Source organism: Nicotiana tomentosiformis, chromosome 7, assembly GCF_000390325.3.
Source record: "Nicotiana tomentosiformis chromosome 7, ASM39032v3, whole genome shotgun sequence".
In the NCBI taxonomy this organism is placed as follows: domain Eukaryota; kingdom Viridiplantae; phylum Streptophyta; class Magnoliopsida; order Solanales; family Solanaceae; genus Nicotiana; species Nicotiana tomentosiformis.
The window spans coordinates 9,183,313-9,202,263 of record NC_090818.1 but is presented as its reverse complement, the minus strand read 5'-3'; the positions used below and the strand labels follow the sequence as shown (position 1 = coordinate 9,202,263).

At 37.7% G+C, this 18,951-nt stretch overlaps 1 long non-coding RNA gene across 3 annotated transcripts; it reads right to left on the bottom strand.

Annotated features, from left to right (window-relative positions):
• Positions 1–13,533: 13,533 nt before the first annotated feature.
• On the bottom strand, positions 13,534–18,951 carry LOC138896417 (uncharacterized). 3 transcript variants are annotated; one of them, XR_011409496.1, is made up of 3 exons: positions 17,588–18,950; positions 15,526–17,553; positions 13,534–15,457 (listed from the first exon to the last, which is right to left on the bottom strand). It is a non-coding gene; the product is annotated as an uncharacterized lncRNA (long non-coding RNA). The 3 variants fall into 3 exon arrangements; XR_011409495.1 differs by having other exon boundaries at positions 15,526–18,951; XR_011409497.1 differs by having other exon boundaries at positions 13,534–14,766; positions 15,526–18,951.

Below are 18,951 nucleotides of genomic sequence, written 5' to 3'. Positions count from 1 at the left end.
GACGGCACTCGTGTCTATGGAAAGTATGATATCAAGATGTTGATCGCCATTGCAGTAGATGCTAATGGACAAATATTTCCTCTAGCTTTTACTATTTGTGTCAATGAAAGCCAAGAGACGTGGACACTGTTTTTGAACCATTTGAAAAAGCACGTTGTCAAACAACGTTCCGGTATTTGTCTAATATCTGATCGACATGGTGGTATCTTAAGTTCTATACAGAATTTGCCTGCATGGCAAAAACCTTATGCCTACCACCGTTACTGTGTGAGGCACTTGAAGGCCAATTTCCAGAAGGCACGTCCCAATAAGGATCTGCATGATTTGATGTGGATGGCAGCAACATAACACTAAGAGCATAAATTCCGGAGGCACATGGAATCTATCAAGGCAGGAAGACGAGAGAGCCTATGGTTGGTTGATGCAACATGAGCTTGACAAGTGGACTTTGCATGCGGATGGTGGAAGAAGATGGAGAATTCTAACTACAAATGTGTTAGAGTCTTTCAACGGGTTATTGAAGTCGGCAAGAGGATTGCATGTCACTGCCATGGTGCGCATGTCGTTCAAGCTGATGGCGGAGAGGTTTGTTGAAAGGGCTGCAGCTGCAACGTCATTGATGGAAAGGGGTGTTGAATTTATGCCACTGCCGATGAAGAGATTTGAGAAATACAGGCAGCGAGCACATTGACATTCATTTTTTACAGTATGATCACGACATAAATGTTTTTGAAGTTCGCACTGCTATCCATCAAAACCGGGGGAATAATGTACATACCATAAATGAATCTACAAGGTTATGCTCTTGTGTGAAATGGTCCATCTACCACATGCCGTGCTCACATGCCATCGGGTGCTTTCAACATATTGGTTTAGGGCCAACCAACTACGTTAATAAACAATATAGTGTCGCTGCATACTTAAACACCTATAGTGGGCAGTAGCAGCCAGCGGGTGCTGAACATTATTGGCCACCGGAACCATTTAAAATGGGGTATAACAAGGAGTTTTTGCGTTGAATACAGGTGCAGAAGAGAACGCGTATACAGAACCAAATGGATGTTAGCGATACCATTTATGCGTGCAAATGTGGTATATGCTCGCAAACAGGACATGACCATCGAAAATGTCCTTCGGCTGGTTTGGGTAGCGGTGGTAATCCAGCTCCTGGTGGGAGTTCTTCTAATGTGCCCAACTATCAAGGATACACGTAGTAACTGGGTTTCGTAATATAGTTGTAATAAATGTATATACTTGTTTATGTTGCAAGATGTATCAAATAAAATTATGTTTCCATTGTTGTTAAATCTTATTGATAATGGTCAATTTTTTAGTTGAGTAAATTAATGAATTTCTCCCTCCCGTTCATGTAATCAAAAATAGTATTGGATTAAAAAACGAAAATATTTTTAGTAGACCTTCGAATTTTACGCTAAAATTATTATTAGAAAACTACACTGTCAGAGGAGGAAATTTTTTGATAAATATGTGAATATATATAGCGCGGTTAAATACTACGTTATGTGTTAGCATAGCGCGGTTAAATACTATGTTATGTATGTTGTCTTGTCGAACTGAAAAGCTGCCCGCCTGCGAAAAAGCTATTTTGTATCCGAAAGAATCTTTAACACGCGAAGTATAGCGCGGTTAAATACTACGTTATGTGTGTTGTCTTGTCGAACTGAAAAGCTGCCCGCCTGCGAAAAAGCTATTTTGTATCCGAAAGAATCCTTAACACGCGAAGCATAGCGCGGTTAAATACTACGTTATGTGTAAGCATAGCGCGGTTAAATACTACGTTATGTATGTTGTCTTGCCTATAAATAACGGGCGCATTCTAGTTATTTTCTGCGCTTAACAATAACCAATAGCAAAACTCTCCATAAAAGCAGGGTTTTTTTTCCGCTTTAACAAATGTCTGAACGCCTTTATGTACCAAGGTGCCAGTGCGGCAAAAAATGTATGATGACAGACTGTTGGGATGATGGTGAAGTTGGACGCCGATACTGGATGTGTGTGAACAAGTTTTATAGGATTATGACGAACCTTTTTTGCAATTTTGAGGTATGGATTGATGAACCCTGTAAGCAGGAATACTACAAACAAACTTTGCAGTATATTCATGATTTGAACAAAAGATACGAACGTGATAAGGTTATGTATAAATGAGAAATTGCGGCGTTGAAGGAGAAATAAAAAGAGGTGGAAGAAGAAAAAAAATAAGTTGTTGGATCAATTTGAGAGGTTGAAGAAGAGAATAGTTGACTAAACAAACCAATTTATGTGTTGAGTGTTGTATTTTATCTTTATACTTTCCATGTCATATATTTTCATTATGTGTGCCGAATTTAAATTATGTTAAGTTGTTGTGTTTGTGTTTGTGTTGCAGTATTAAAATAACGAAGAACTCGGGAAATATATACATAATGCGCATATAATGAAAACAATAAAAATTGTTGCTATTATTTACATAAAATAATATTTACATCAAATACAAAAAAATAAAAATAAAAAAATCAATGTGTTCCACAACCTGTGTGCTTCAATGCAGCCGTTGGTCTGAGGCGCATCCCATCCCGCCCGGCTACGCTATCAGGATCATCCTCATCACGTCGCCTCTTTATAGCAAGATGCGCTGCAGCATGATCATCAGTAGTGCTGGCAGGATCGGTAGAAGGGGTCATCAGTCCAGTAGTAACCTACAGAAGAATAAGTCAGCTCAGTATAGGAAAAAATATATTAAGTCACAACAATTTAAATTGTCTTACCACGATCTTGTCGGGCTCCTGAATATAATTATCCGTCGCAGCCAGGTCAGCATCACATAAAGCGGCCTCCGTGACGGGCGAGGATGAAGCCTTAATAAGAAAATTAATAAAGTTATTTATGGAAAATAAATGAGAAAAGAAAAAACAAATTTAAAGTAAATACTAATAAAAACATACATGCGCATGTGAAAGATCCCCGGTACCCCTCGATGATGAGCCATAACTCAGCCGGCGCCCACTATCCACATCTCAGGTCGGCCGATCCTCAACAGCGGTTGATGGGACTGGGAAGTATGCATCCCAATCCTCTCCGGTAATGTCCGTGCCCGTGGTCAATAATGGACCCGACGGGGTCACCTGCGAAGTCATTGGAGTGAGCTGCAGCTCAAGGCTGTATGACGACATGCTGTTGGGATACTCGTCCGGCTCATGAAGGTCACCCGGCAGATCAACATCAACATCATCAACAGGGGCCTCAACGCCCCCTTGCTGGGGACCACCTCTTCGTCGCCCACCACGACCCCGTGGGGCAGCCCTGCCTCGTGGGGCACCCCTACCTCGTGGGACACCACTACCTCGTGGGACACCCTTACCTCACTGGTACTGCTCTGGCGCCACATAAGCAGGGTCGTGCCCTAAGCGCTGATCCTCTCGGGCTCGCTGCAGTGTCCGGGTAGCCACCTCTACAACCTGCCGGCCATAATCGTGTAAAGCGGCCGCTTCCTCGCCGGCATGCTGCTGCATCTGCAATCCCATCTGGTAGACTATATGTAGGCTAATAGCCTGCACAACGTATAAAATATAAACTACAGAACACTATGTTACAGTTATATACTTAATAATACCAGAAAACATACTAGGGCCTCGTGTCGCCTGGCGTATGGAACGTACCGACCGCCAGCTCGATGAATGGGATTCCCGACGAAAAGTCAGGTAACGCGGCGGTACCAGGGCATATACTCATGAATAGCATCCGCCCGGCTCTATGAAGGGGGGCTGAATTAGGTCAGCTCGCCGGTCCCAAGTATCGACCTGCGCTTCTAGCCATGCCACATGTGCGTCGTCTACCCTAGAACGATCATCCCGCTGATAATGTGTGGGCTCCCATGTGGGCCCTCTCGGTACAAGCTGCGGATGGCCAAACTAGCGAAGTACCCGCTCCGTGGCATGGTGCTCTACAATATCGAGGCACATCAGTGGGACGAAAGTGCTCTCAATCAGTTAGCCGGCTGAGCAATAATCGGGCGGGCCACCTATCAGGTCGTCGTTGTATGGCATCTAGATGAACTATTAATAACAACATAAAACGTAAGTATGTGCAACACATGTGAAGCTATACCAAGTAAACTTAGGTATATATTTACGTGTGCGCCCTCCAGCATATCCAACAAATCCCTGCAAAGGTAGAGATTATGTCGAGCCTCGTAGATATGTACGTATCCCCGCCGGAGAACCCACCTCCTAGCTAGAGGGAGAAACGGAGGTGGTACATCCGGAGGTAATGATGGTAGAGGTGGCTGCAACTGCAGGAACCGCTCCCAGGCCCAAACCTAACATACAAAGTTGACGTAAATTTTAAGATTAATTTTTAATAGATATGTTATAGTGAATAGAGTATTCGAATATGTTGTCACCTGTAGCAGCGGCAAAAATCCACATACGTCATGTTGGGTGCCCATGCTTGCCCGGCATATCTGCCTGTACAAGTAGGCAAGAACAGCAACATCCCAGCTGTACTGGGGTAAATCATCTAGCCGCTGAAGATGATGAAGAAATCTCAAGCTGATTAGGTTCCCCGAAGTGTTCGGGAACAAGACCCTTCCAAACATAAGAAACAACAACAGCCTCGTATACCGGTGAATACGCAGATCATCTGTCTCGCCAGTGATGTCGGGGTGCAATATCTCCAAATGCTGTCGAATAGCTGTCAAACTCATGCGACTGGCCCCTGAGCGTGCAGTCTCATCCTGTGGCCTGAAACCAGTGAGCTGCTGCAGCATGTCCAAATACTGCCCACATGTCATCTCTCTTATGGCCTGAGGCAGTGCAACGAGCAGCCCATATAAAACCTCCACGTCCTGCATCGTGATGGTGGCCTCGCTAATGGGCAGGTAGAATGTGTGCGTCTCCGGTCGCCACCGCTCTATCAGGGCCGTGACCAAAGACCAGTCGAGCTGCAGCCGCCCGATCTCTAAAATTCTGTAGAAGCCCGTAACCCATAGGCGCTGGACTACACGGGGATGGAGATCTCTATCCTTCATAAAATCCCACATGTCGTCCACTCTCGTGGCGCGGAGAGTCTGGGCCAGTAACTCTCCCTCCCATACGTGGGCGGACCTATGATCGCCCTGTAACACTAATAGCTCATCGGAGAAAGGCCTGGGATGCATAAGCGGCACGCCCATGTCGTCTACTGTAAATTAAACAACATTAATTGTATGTTTGATCTGTAAATTAAATAATTAATTTTTAAAGTTATACAATATTTAATTGGACAGAGTATATATCTATGGGTTTCAGACTCGATATTGAGACTCAGTAGCACCAAGCTATCCTGAATTCTTGTATGTGTCAATTTTATTATTTTACATGTTAGTTTCATAATTTTGTATGTTTGTTTTGTAAATTAAATAATTATTTTTTATAATTATACAATATTTAATTAGATAAAGTATTCACATATGGGTTCCAAGCTCGATATTTGAGGCCCAGTAGTACCAAGCTATCCTGATTTCTTATGTGTGTCAATTTTATTATTTTACATGTTTGTTTCATAATTTTATATGTTTGTTTATAAATTAAATAATTAATTTTTGTAATTACACAATATTTAATTGGACAGAGTATTAACATATGGGTTCCAGGCTCGATATTTCAGGCCCAGTAGCACCAAGTTATCATGAATTCTTGTATGTGTCAATTTTATTATTTTATATTTTAGTTTCATAATTTTGTATGTTTCTTTTGTAAATTAAATAATTATTTTTTATAATTATACAATATTTAATTGGACGAAGTATTCATATATGGGTTCTGGGCTAGATATTTGAGGCCCAGTAGCACCAAGCTATCATGAATTCTTATGTGTGTCAATTTTATTATTTTACATATTAGTTTCATAATTTTATATGTTTGTTTGTAAATTAAATAATTAATTTTTGTATATTGGACAGAGTTTGTGTTTGATCTATCGGTATAAGATATACTTAAACAACAGGGATACTACGCTAAAAGGCTCTACATTTTACTAAGCTAAAAGGGCACTATATTACTAGTCTTTAAACAAATAGATAATCTAAACTAGATAAAATCAACAAATACATTTTAATCACAAAACATTCACGAAAATACATATAAAACAGTAAAAGTAATTTATTAATATTTTTATTAACAAATAATAGTGATTTCTCAATTTTTACATATTTTTTTAGAATACTAGTATCTTAGTCCAGATAAAAATAACATACCAGTTTAAATGCAAAAACAATACAAAACAATATGGAACACATTCAAAACACCTAATATGCATTATTTATACGAGTTTCGACATAAACTAAATCGGAATATCTCGATTTATTTTTTCGGAAAGTTAAAAAATTGAATATTTGAGTCCGAAACAAGCAAACCACAACAATAGGAATGGATGACTAGGATGTGGGACCAACAATCTTGTCTTTTTATGGGACAGGTTGGGTCCACTCGAATAGTAACGACTGGTTTTAATCGTGGGGAAGAAGGGAAGGGGACCGTTTTTATCTATGTATAGCGCGGTATATAACAGCGCTATACCTATAGCACTTTTATATACCGCGCTATGCATGGCTGTCTTATAAGCCTAGGCATAACACGGTTCATAAGGGCGTTATATATTTTAACGCTCTTTTAAAGAGCGTTATACTGTAACGTCCAAAACGTCCGTTAAGATATAACCCTCTTTAAAAGAGTATTATACATAGTTAGGTACCTCTTTTTTTTTTACACGTATTTTCATTCTTTTTGTCAAAAAGAACCACAAATGGGTTCTGAACTCGTTTATCCTACAGATCCCCTTTTCCCATTTTCCTTTTCTTCACCTATAAAACCTCACATTCCCATTTCCTTTTCTTCACCTAAAAAACCTCACACTTCTTTTTAAAATTCCTCTTGTTACTTTTTGTAATAGAAATTATTTTATACATAGAACATTACAATTCACCGGCAAAAATGCTGAAATAACAAAAATGAATTGTAAAGTTCCTAAAAGGTCACAGGTTACTCTTATTATTTAGTTTACTATCAAAGCCAATGGTTGGCTAATTAAGAAAGTAAGAATTGTATGGTAAACGCATGTGAATATCAATGTCAAGAACGTGAGACTTTTTGTCTTCCATTGGTTTGTGCATGTGAACATCATAAATTTTTTTTACACAATTAGCTAGTAGTATCCACCAAACTCGGTTCATAGAATTTGGGCCAAGTTTTTGGGCAGGGCTTACGCTTACCTCCTGCTCTTAAGGATAAATTACGAGATGGATTGGTAGGTTAAGCTGAGCGAACTTGACCTGTTTCTTCTTTAGTTTAGGGCTATAGAGTTTACTTGCTTTTCCTTAACGGCAGAATCCTAGGTTTCATCATCCAACTCTAAATCAAATTAAAACTCGGCTATAGGATAACAATCCTTCTTCACTTCGGAAGGGTAGGTTCCTAGTTGATAAAGGGGACAATCGAGACATAGATACAAAATTGATCCAAAGTATCATTTGAAGGGGAGCCTTGGCGTAACTGATAAAGTTGCTGCCATGTGATCAGGAGGTCACGGGTTCGAGCCGTAGAAACAGCCTCTTACAGAAATTTAAGGTAAGGTTGCGTACGATAGACCCTTGAGGTCCTGATTGGAACCATTAAAGGAAAATTGAAAACAACAGATGTGTGTGGAAGTTTGAGAAAAAGGAAAAAGATAAATTTATGTATGAGCGATAGAGACAGACTAGTATATGTATAGTCAGAGGCGTATTCGTGATTTAAACTCTATGTATTCAACTTATAAGGAATAACACTTTCGGAACAAAATACAACATTATTTTATCTCGTGTTTGATTATGAGTATTAATTAGTCCTGAAAACTATTTTATACTAAAATAATGGGATTAGATACCACATATAGAAGGTGTGATAATTAATCTCATGGGATATCCTATTGGTAACCAAACAACCATTTAGTATTAAACCCATTATATTTTTATCATTATGGGTTCATATCTATTTGTTACTACAATTTTAACAAATTTTCGTACCTACATTTAGGCTCTTTTGTCAAAATTATGGGTCAAATTAAACCCGCCCATATATATCCGTCCTTGTATATAATCTTGTGGTGCATGACAGAAGAAGTATCTCTTGTTCTTGCCAATTGGACAAGACGATGGTGAAAGAGGGGTGGGGGCATCTTGGTGAAAGATAACCCTAATTAACAGGTTGGAGCAAGAAGATCACGTATACGGATCCGACCGAATGCAGTAATTTATTTAAAATAATATATTTATATTAAGAAATTACTAAATATGTAAAAAAAATAAAAATAAAAATTCAATTAATGACATATGATTTCACTATTTGAATCTAGAATCTATAAAATTCAAATCTTGATTACGGAGCCGCTGGTTAATACTATGTGAAAGTTCCTTTTGCAAGTGGACACGTGTCTGGGTCTTTGCATGAGATCAGTAGGATAAGAGCAAGCTGAGGGTGCCCACGCATTGGGCAACAATGAAACGTTCTACAATTTTAGGTATTCTTCTACCTGGGATATATTGACATGAAAAAACTAAAAGTATAGTTTAAGGTTCTAAATTTTGCCAATGGAAAGACTTTAGTTATTGCAATTAATTAAGCTTAATCAAATCTGGGTTCCGAGCTAAACATATGTTAATCTCATTAATTGTTTTTTTCTGGGGGGTCTCCATTTAATCTCTCTTTGATGGTACGTATTTGTAATTTGTGTTACCATCTGCAAGAAAAATATATATTCAAACTATTGATAATTTCTTATGAAGTAATCTATAAATGATAAGAAGTCCTAAATCTGATGATTTCCTGTTTGGAAAATTCAGTTCAACTTTACTTGTAGCTAGCAGCTAGGTCGAGAACAAAAATTGGGATTCCGTGTATAATTAATTCATATAAGTTCTAAGAAAATTCTGATTTCCTCTTTCTTCTCTTGTTTTTTTTTTCTTCTTTTTTTTAAAAAATAAATAATAATTATGTTTAAAATTCTCGACTGACTGGATAAGCTTATTATATCTTTCTTTCCTTTCATTTGTTCGGATCTTTATGCTATTTTATACTAGTATTACACTGTGAAGTCAAAACCAAATTAAAAAAAAAATCATTCTCATATATCGTCGTTATCATACTGTGCTACTTGAATTACTTTTCTATGCATTTCCTGAATAAAATGAAAAACACAAATAAATAGGGACCTCAAATATTATAAAAAAATTAATAGTACAGAGGAGAAAATCTTCATATTTCTCAAGAGGGAATTAATTATGATGTTGCATATTTTTTCTTTTTCTAATCCTTTAGCTACTACTCCCAAAATCAAGTCTCGTTTTCAATGAGAGGAAAATACGAACTTGTAATTGCAATATCATGTGATAATCCCTTCTTTTATTGGTTCACAAACTTCTTTTTTGGACATATTATAAGGGGTTTGGCCAAGAATTGTATGGTAAAGACACACGTGAATATCATATGAAAAGAACGTGGGATTTTATCTTTCATTCTTTTTGGGCACGTGAATAACATATGGTTGTACTAATCAACTTGCTAAGTTTCAACCAAAACTCAGTTCATACAACTTGGGCGATGTTTTAAGGCAAGGTTTCTATCCAGTTACGTTTTGCTAAAAAAAAAAAAAGGATACACATATGTCAAGAATGATTTTCTCAAATTTTGTGTGCAACTTAATTTTGTATATGACACTGAAAACTTGGAACCTCTAGGAGCTATATAGAGGCGAAGGTGGGGAAACCTCCCTTTATAGAATTTTCTTGTACCAATTTTTTTTTTTTTTTTTTTTTTTTGGTAGAAGAACAACTTTGAACATGTAGGACATGTTTGGTACGAAGGAAAATATTAATTAAGTAATTTTTTTGTGTTTGATTAGATGGCAGAAAATATTTTTTAAAAAATATATAATTTAGGCAATATTATGAAAGACGAAATAGGTAGGGGCGGGAGAGGGTGGTAGATCGGAGTACTCTAGGGGCCACGGTGGCGATCTCAAGGGTAGGGGTGAGGGTGGGGGGAGTTGGGGTTGGGTAGGGAATAGGGTGGGGAAAATTAAAAAAGAATTTTGAAAATTAAAAAATGTGAGTTGCTCTAATGGTAAGCGCCCTCCACTTCCAACCTAGAGGTTGTGAGTTCGAGTCACCCCAAGAGAAAGGTGGGAGTTCTTGGAGGGAAGGATGCCGAGGGTCTATTGGAAACAGTCTCTCTACCCCAGAGTAGGGGTAAGGTCTGCGTACACACTACCCTCCCCAGACCCCACTAGTGGGATTAGACCCTACTAGTGGGATTATACTCCCAGGGTAGGGGTAAGGTCTGCGTACACACTACCCTCCCCAGACCCCACTAGTGGGATTAGACCCTACTAGTGGGATTATACTGGGTTGTTGTTGTTGTTGTTATTGGTGGTGGTGGTAGCTAGAGAAGTCATTTTCCTATAATTAGAGGAAAATGAATTTATGAGAATATTTTTTTTACAAAAACATTTAAATCAACAAAACATGAAAAAATTTTGAAAATTCATACCAAACGCATCCGTACGGTTTAAATTCTATACCTTGATTGGAGAAATTTTTATACTATCAAATTATCTAAAAAGATAATAAGTAGTTTTTCAGATAAGAAGGGAACGCCATATAATCGATTAAATGACATCAAATAGTGTAAGATTATTTACTGTCACTGCATATAATAAATTTACTTCTTTGAAATTGAGTTTCAATATACTCGCTTGGCTTTTTTAATCAAGATATTTTGTTGGACCACATTCAACACTTAGTTTTTTCCGCTGTACATATTTACTGGGATATTTTTGCTCCCTTAATTTGGGTAACAACACTAATTTTTTAACGTACCTTTTCAGTATTTCTTTTCCTAATTAATTCGTCCAAAAAGATATTCATCTAATTGTACTTTATTGTACCACTAAAGTATGTAGCGAGATGAATAAGATTCTATCTTCATTATTAATCAAAAGGGTTTCAAGTTCGAGGTTGGAGAATTCCGATAAAGAATTTTCCTATTAAAAAAGTTTTACACAATACGAATCTTGATTAATCGAGCCAGTTCTTTCACGATATCAGATGATTATAAAAAGTGTCACACCTTCTTTTTCCCCGGGGGAGGGAATAGGGGAGTTTTTTCAATTAAAGTGACAATATTCGAAATGAGATTATTTATTTGATCAGAGTCGCCACTTGGAATAACTTATGGTGTCCCAAGTCACCGATTTATTTTAAATCCCAAATCAAAGAAATTTGACTCTATTTATGGTTCGCAAACAGAAGATCGGGTAAGAAATTCTGTTAACCCGAGAGAAGGTGTGAGGCACTCCCGAGTTCCGTGGTTTTAGCACGGTCGCTTAACAATTAATACTTGGCCTAATTATCTAATTTATTACATGTTTGAAACCTATTGTGCATTTTTTTCTTTTGAACCGCATTTAATATTTATGGAATTATTTCTGGAACAAGTCACGATGTCGTACACTTGTCGTTTTGGTATACATTGCAAACCGCGCAACATGGAATGCACCCGCGATTTATGACATGTTTATTTTATTACTATTTGAAGTTATGGTCGAGTCACGTGAAACGCACACTCGAATTGGGATTTGCGTATCGTGACCATGCCACGGAAACCGTACCATGGCCACGATGATTCATTAATCGTGCCTAAAGCAAACTACGATATTCAAGAGTGAATAATTCTTTCTGAGTTTGAGATGAAATGTAAAGGTTCAAGCGTTATCAATAAAATTATGCTTATTCAACTCTCAATTCCATGAACCTCACTAGCAGATTATATAAGTAATATAACGAGCCATACTTCAGATGATTGCAAATTAAATCTTTAACAACATAAGTTAACATAAAAAAAATGAAATATGGGAACTAATCACAGAAACATATAAGGAAACAAACCTAGTAAGGAAAAAAAATGTTATTGAAGGAACAGAACCAAAATCGTACTTGGGTCTTCAAATCCTAAAAGGAATAGAAATAAGTATTCAATCACATGCACAGGATTATAAGAAAACATCAACTAAATACTACAAGCACCTAAAAATAACAACTAACAGATGATATACTAATTAGTAAGAAAGATTGAAATGATAATAGAGATTAAAAGAAACATAGATTGAACCTTTTGTAGAACCAAAGAGAAGAACTTTTTCCCAATATATTAAAAGGATCCAGAAGCGAGTTTTGTACAGCAGTCATGATGCTTCAGCTAACAATACCAAAACCCAACAACCGGGTCGGAATCGAAAACGCGAACAACCTTGAACCAGAATGGAGCTCGACGGCGGCGACAAACTCGACGGAAGGAACTCAATTTTTGGAGCTGCTGTTTTCACGAGAAGGGGACTGTTTTTAGGTGATTTTTCGCAGCTGGGTTTGGGTGAAGAAAGGGGAACTGTTTGATGGAGCTTTAAGGATGGTTTAATGGAGGTTTTATGGACTAATTTTAATGGTGAAAAAGATGAGGCTTTGGTGGTGGATCCGCTATATTGAGGAAGAAGAATCAATCGAGCAAAAAGGGAGAATTCCCAACCTTGCGTTTTGCTCTCTCCCTTTTTCAAGCTGCTGCGTAGCTTTTTCCTTCTTACTCTCGGCTTCTCCTCTATTGCTCTGTTCATTCTTTTTTTACTCTTCTTTATTTCTATCCCCCAATTTTCTCTAGCTCTCTATGTCTCGTGCTCTCACTATCTATCCCCTTTTTGTGTGTTGGGTGAGTGGAAAATATATAGGTATAGGTATAAGATTTAATTGGTGGCCAAGTAAAAGAGTGTGTATGTGTATGTCTAGGGTATGTATTATTTGTAGGAAATTGCTAGGAAAGTGCATGTAAATTAGTTATGAGATGATGATAAGAGAGAATCTTTTGCCATGTGATAATTTTCCATTGGCTCCCTTTTTTTAATCTTTTTTTTAAGGTGATCTAAAATTTAAATTACTACACTAATATTTTAAACTAGATAAAATATAAGAAACTACTAAGAAAAGTTATAAAATTATTAGTCTTACCAAATTAAAAGAAACATATATTTTTGTAAATTTTCTTTTCTTTTTGCAAATAAAACACAACTAATATCTAAAAATGTGACTCTTTTTGTATGATTTCAATTTTATCAAATAAACCTGCTAAAATAAGTGAAATAAAGGTTAAAATATGTAGATTAAACTTAAAATTATTAAAAACTATAAAGTGTTGAAAAATCTCAAATATAGTCAAAAATTAAGTGTTCACAGCTGCCCCTCTTTGCTTGGAAACACGAAGAGTTTTCAGGCAAAGACAAAGTGAGCCGTGTGACTAATTTTTACCATATCGTTATTCAAAAGAGGAAGAAAATAAAAGGAAAAGGTGCAACCGAGTCCTGGTTTTGGACAACCTACATATCCCGGATTATAAGGGAATCAGGTCGCGTGTAGTTCAAAAGGTGAATGAAGTGATGGAGTGTGTGGAGAGGATGAGAGAGTCGAGTGAGGTACCGTTCCGTCGAGGTTCCGGTCCGCGGTCCTGTTATTACATCAAAATCAAAAATGAAAAAGACTAACTAAGCCTGTCAGCTATGAGTTACAAGATTCCCATCTATAAGTCTTCTGAAGCTTGATCTTGAGTCTTGAATGGTTCTTCATGTAGACTTTTAATTTGAACCTTGATGCTTGCTAGCGGCAGGTGCAGATTCATCTTCTTCAGCTTCTTTGGATCAAGACCGGACATGCAGTGCTCGTGACTTCAGCCACGTCTTGAGTTGTTCACATCTTTCATCGGCTTCTGTATTTTGGATTCACTTCTTTTCTTTTCTTTTCTTTTATTCTGGATTGAGACTTCTTCCTTTGGTCATCTAGGACTGTCAACTCGCATTCTTGAGGCGAGCTTCTACTACTTCTAAGTTGAATTGAATTCTGAAATGACTTCCCTCGTTCTTCAGGTGGGCGCCTGCAACTGACTTAAAACTGAAATGAATTCTCTCGTTCTCCAGGTGGGCGCCTGATACTGACTTGGACTTGAAATGAATTCCCTCGTTCTCCAGGTGGGCGCCTGATGACTTAAAACTTGAAATAAATTCCCTCGTTCTCCAGGTGGGTGTCTGATGTTGACTTAACACTTGAAATGAATTCCCTCGTTCTCCAGGTGGGTGGCTGATGACTTAAAACTTGAAATAAATTCCCTCGTTCTCCAGGTGGGCGCCTGATGACTTAATACTTGCAATAAATTCCCTCATTCTCCAGGTGGGCGCCTGCTACTACAACAAAACGGAAATAAAAGAAACTTTTTCTGCCCCAGTTTACACTAGGAAAATTTGTGAGTTATTAGCAGAACTATAAATTACCTATGCTATTGATGAAGGATGCAATTATGAGAGTAAAATTGAAGACTCGACTAGGATGTGCGTCTCCTAAAGAAATAAAAATCTTAAAAACCCAAAATAGGAAGTGCGTCTCCTAAATTTGAGATTGAGCTTGCGAAAAACTATAAACTAAGCTTGACTAAACTAAAATCTGACCCTATTCTCCAGGCAGGACCCCTGATTTCAAGAAAACTAAAGATTGATAACTTAAGAAAACTAAAAATTGACCTTTGTTTTTTTTTTCAGACTTCCCTTTTTTTTAAAATTTATTATCCTAGGAGAAAATTCATTAGACTAGGTCCTTTTTTTTTGGTATCTTAGGAGAAGGATTCAACAGACTAAGATTTATATCCTAGGAGAAAGTTCATCAGACTAGGTTTTCTATCTTTGGAGAAAGATTTATCAGACTAAGACGTTTATCCTAGGAGAAAATTCATCAAACTAGGTTTTCTATCTTAGGAGAAAGATTCATCAGATTAAGATTTTGATCCTAGGAGAAAGTTCATCAGACTAGGTCCTTTTTGTTATCTTAGGAGAAAGATTCATCAGACTAACACGTTTATCCTAGGAGAAAATTCATCAGACTAGGTTTTCTATCTTAGGAGAATGATTCATCAGACTAAGACTTCGATCCTAGGAGAAAGTTCATCAGACTAGGTCTTTTTTTTTTTAATCTTAGGAGAAAGATTCATCAGACTAAGATATTTTTATCCTAGAAAAAAGATTCATCAGACTAGGTTGCTTATCCTAGGAGAAAATTCATCAGACTAGGTCTTCTATCTTAGGAGAAAGATTCATCAGACTAAGATTTTGATCCTAAGAGAAAATTCATCAGATTAGGTCCTCTTTTTTCGTTATCTTAGGAGAAAGATTTATTAGACTAAGATTTTGATCCTAGGAGAAAATTCATCTAACTAGGTCTCTTTTTTTTTTTGGTATCTTAGGAGAAAGATTCATCAGACTAAGATTTCTATCCTAGGAGAAAGTTCATCAGACTAAGACGTTAATCCTAGGAGAAAATTCATCAGACTAGGTTTTCTATCTTAGAAGAAAATTCATCAGACTAGGTTTTCTATCTTAGGAGAAAGATTCATGAGACTAAGATTTTGATCGGGAGAAAATCCATCAGACTAGGAATTTTTATCCTAGGAGGAAAAATGTGAAGAGCAATGGCAACATTTATGCACACTAGCAAGACAGATAAAGACAAAGATTTGACAAACTTACCTTTGTCGGCTCTTCTCTTCTTTTTTCTTTTTCTTTCTTTTCTTCTCTTTTTTTTTTTTGGAAACCCAAATTCCTTGCACTGCTTTGTTCCTGTTTCAAACAAAGAAAATTTTGTTAGTTTTAAAAGTGGTGGTCAGTTTGCGGCCTTGAGTCTTGGGCAGCTTGGCTTTTGCTCAATCAGCTTGAGTCAGTTTCAAGAGACTTTTTGCTTTACATCAACCCTGATCGTTTCACACCCAGTACCATTTGTATTTGTGGCTCAAACAGCCTTATCCCAACTGGAGATCTTTGCTTAGGTGACATGTTGACTGTAAAAACCGAGTGTGCTGGCCAAATTTACTTTGTGCAACTGAAAAGCTGGTAGCAGATTTTGAAATCTTTTCTTGCTTGTTTTGACAAGGACTGACTCAGAGTGAAGGACATAATGATGCAAAGAAACAAGTATTAACAATAAATGCCCATGTCGAAAGGACACAAGGAAGAGTTTTTTTTTTCTTTTTATTTTGCGGTAACTAGCCTTAATGATCATGACATGCATTTTGGACTTGACGGTCTGATCTATCAAACTGACGAAATCTTCCCTTTTACCACTCTTATGACTTTGAAGTCGGGCTTGTTCGTGCCAATCCTTTGCATCAGCTTCACGACTCACTATCGACTAGTGGTGCCCCGATGGGTTTTCACCAACAGGTCTCTCTCATTTATTCATCTCTGCTTACCGTCGTCTTACAGTGCCCGTGAGGGTTTTCACTAGTAAGACTCTCTCATTTTTCTTTTATTTTTCTTTTTCTTTTGCTTTTTTGTGTGAGCAACTTGACAGTGTTCTATGTCGCGTGATAAATTTTGCTCATTGCATGCTTCTCTTGGCATTCTTGAAGGCATATCAGGAGATCTTTTTTGGAAGGATTTTTGGATAGGTTTGGAAAGAAAGGTTGACATGAAGGCTCAAAGTAGACTCAAAATGAGGGGTTGTAGATTTACAACTCTTGGAATCGACTCTTTCAAAAGTGAAATAAAATATTTGCCCCAGTTTCAGATATTGGGAATTTTTTGGATTTTTTTTTTATACTCTTATTTGGTTGGACCGAACCGTGTAAGGCTGCCTACGTATCCCTTTTTAAGGAATCGGGTCTAATGTAGTTCAGACATCTGACCTAACTATTTTTTTTCATCTTTCTTTCTTTTTCTTTTTCTTTCTTTTTTTCTCATTTTTTCCTTCTTTCTTCTCTTTTTTTTTGTTTTCAAAACAAACTGCCCCAGCTTCTATTTTCTAGGGGCATGAACCTACGAATGTTCTTTTTTCTTTTTCTTTTTCACTTGAACTTTCTAAGAGTTGCCCCAGTTTGTACTTTGGGAGCATGGACTTTTTTTTTTTTTGGCTTTTGACTCTAAACTTGATTCCAAAAGAGGGTGATCAAAGAAAATAACACAGGCTCAAAAGGTGTAACAAAGGGTATAAAGTGTTTGGGTAGCAGAACAAGGGCCTCCTAGCCTCTAGAGTGCTAATCATGGTTTCCTTTCGCGACACAGCATTGATGAACATGTTTGTCTTCTTGGTGTGTCGTGGTCGGAAGACACTTTTTACCCATTAATGTCAAACTTTCCAATAAACTTCAATTGATTCTTCCTCAAACCCGACCTTCACAATGATTTGAAGGTAAAGATCATTAACCTCCACAGGTCATTTTATTCGAGCTTAGTTCCAAAGTGTTTCAACTCTTTATTCATCCTCAAAAGTTCCTTTTTCTCATTTATCCAATTCAAGCTTAAATCAGTTTTCTAAGATCTGGCCAAAAATTCCGCATACATGTCATATCACTAAAACTAGCGGGAAAAGAACTAAGTATGGAATGACACAAAAGGACAAACTGTATTCATTGAGTAAACAACAAGACAAACAACCTAAAATCCGAGTTAAAACCCTAAAATAACCTGGCTAATGAAAATAGCAACAAAACGGACAGACAAGACTCACACAAACAAAATAGAGGGATAGAAGGGTTTGACTCAATAAAACAAATAAAATTTGGATCACACCCTGGAATAACCCAGATAATAGAAAAAATATCAAAATAAGCTACCAAGATTCCTTCCTAGTGAGGAGGGAATGACTTTTCAATTGCTGAGCTTGACATTTAGCTACAAATTTGCTCATCAGAATCACCATGGCCTTCTCCAATTTCAGTTGGCAAGTTCCCAAGAGGATTCTCATACTCCATGTCACCACACATCATCCCCACAAAGTGTGCATCATCATGTGCATGTAAAGGATTCTGCGTGATATTCTGGGTGTCATTATCTTGGATCACAATCAGTTTTTCCTGGATCATCCTTTCTATTTCACTTTTCAAATCCCGACAACTTTCAACATTGTGCCTCTGGGCATTGGAATGGTATTCACACCTTTTAGAAGGGTCAAAGCTTCTTGCACGTGGGTCCACATGATTTGGAGGAATAGGTGCAATCATGTCATAATGCTTTAATTTTTCAAACACACTTGCATAGGACTCTCCTATTGGTGTAAAATTATCTTTTAACCTTTGTTCCCCTCTATACCCCTGGCTTGGATGTGGGTTATAGGGCACTTAAAAATTTTGTGAAGGCTGGTGGAGATTTTGCGGTGCTGGTGCTCGCCTTCTGGGGTGTCTTGGTGGCTGGACAACATACTGAAGTGGAGCAATAGAGTATTGTGGGTTCTGAGGTGGATAGTAGTGCTCAGGGGAATCGTCGAAAACCTGATGAGGTTTCTCATACCCTCGAGATGTTCTCCTAGGACCTCTTCTCGACCTTATTGTCATTATGGTTTCTTCATCCTTCTCATTCGTGTCACTAAAATTATCATATTCAATTTGGACAGCCTGAGTTGCAGCTTTGAGAACTGCTTGACTTATAATTTTGCCTCTCTTAAGGCCATTCTCAACCATTTTCCCAACTTCCGAGAAGGATTTGCCCACTGCGGACATCATATTTTGAAAATAATCTAGCTCTTAAGCCTGAAGGAAGACAGTGATTAGCTCGTGGTCATCCATGGTTGGCTTAACTCTAGCCGCTTGCTCTCTCCATTTAATGGCACATTCCCTGAAACTTTCAGTTGGTTTCTTCTTCAGGTTTGAAAGGGAATTGCGGTCTGGGGCGATATCGATGTTGTATTGGAACTGTTTGACAAAGGCATGGGCCATATCATCTCAGACATGCCAGTGAGAGGTTTCTTGATCCATAAACCATTCAGAGGCTACCCCTGTCAGGTTTTCCCCAAAATAAGCCATTACTAGTTCTTCTTTTCCCTCCACACCTCTTAGCTGATTGCAATACCTTTTCAGGTGGGCTATG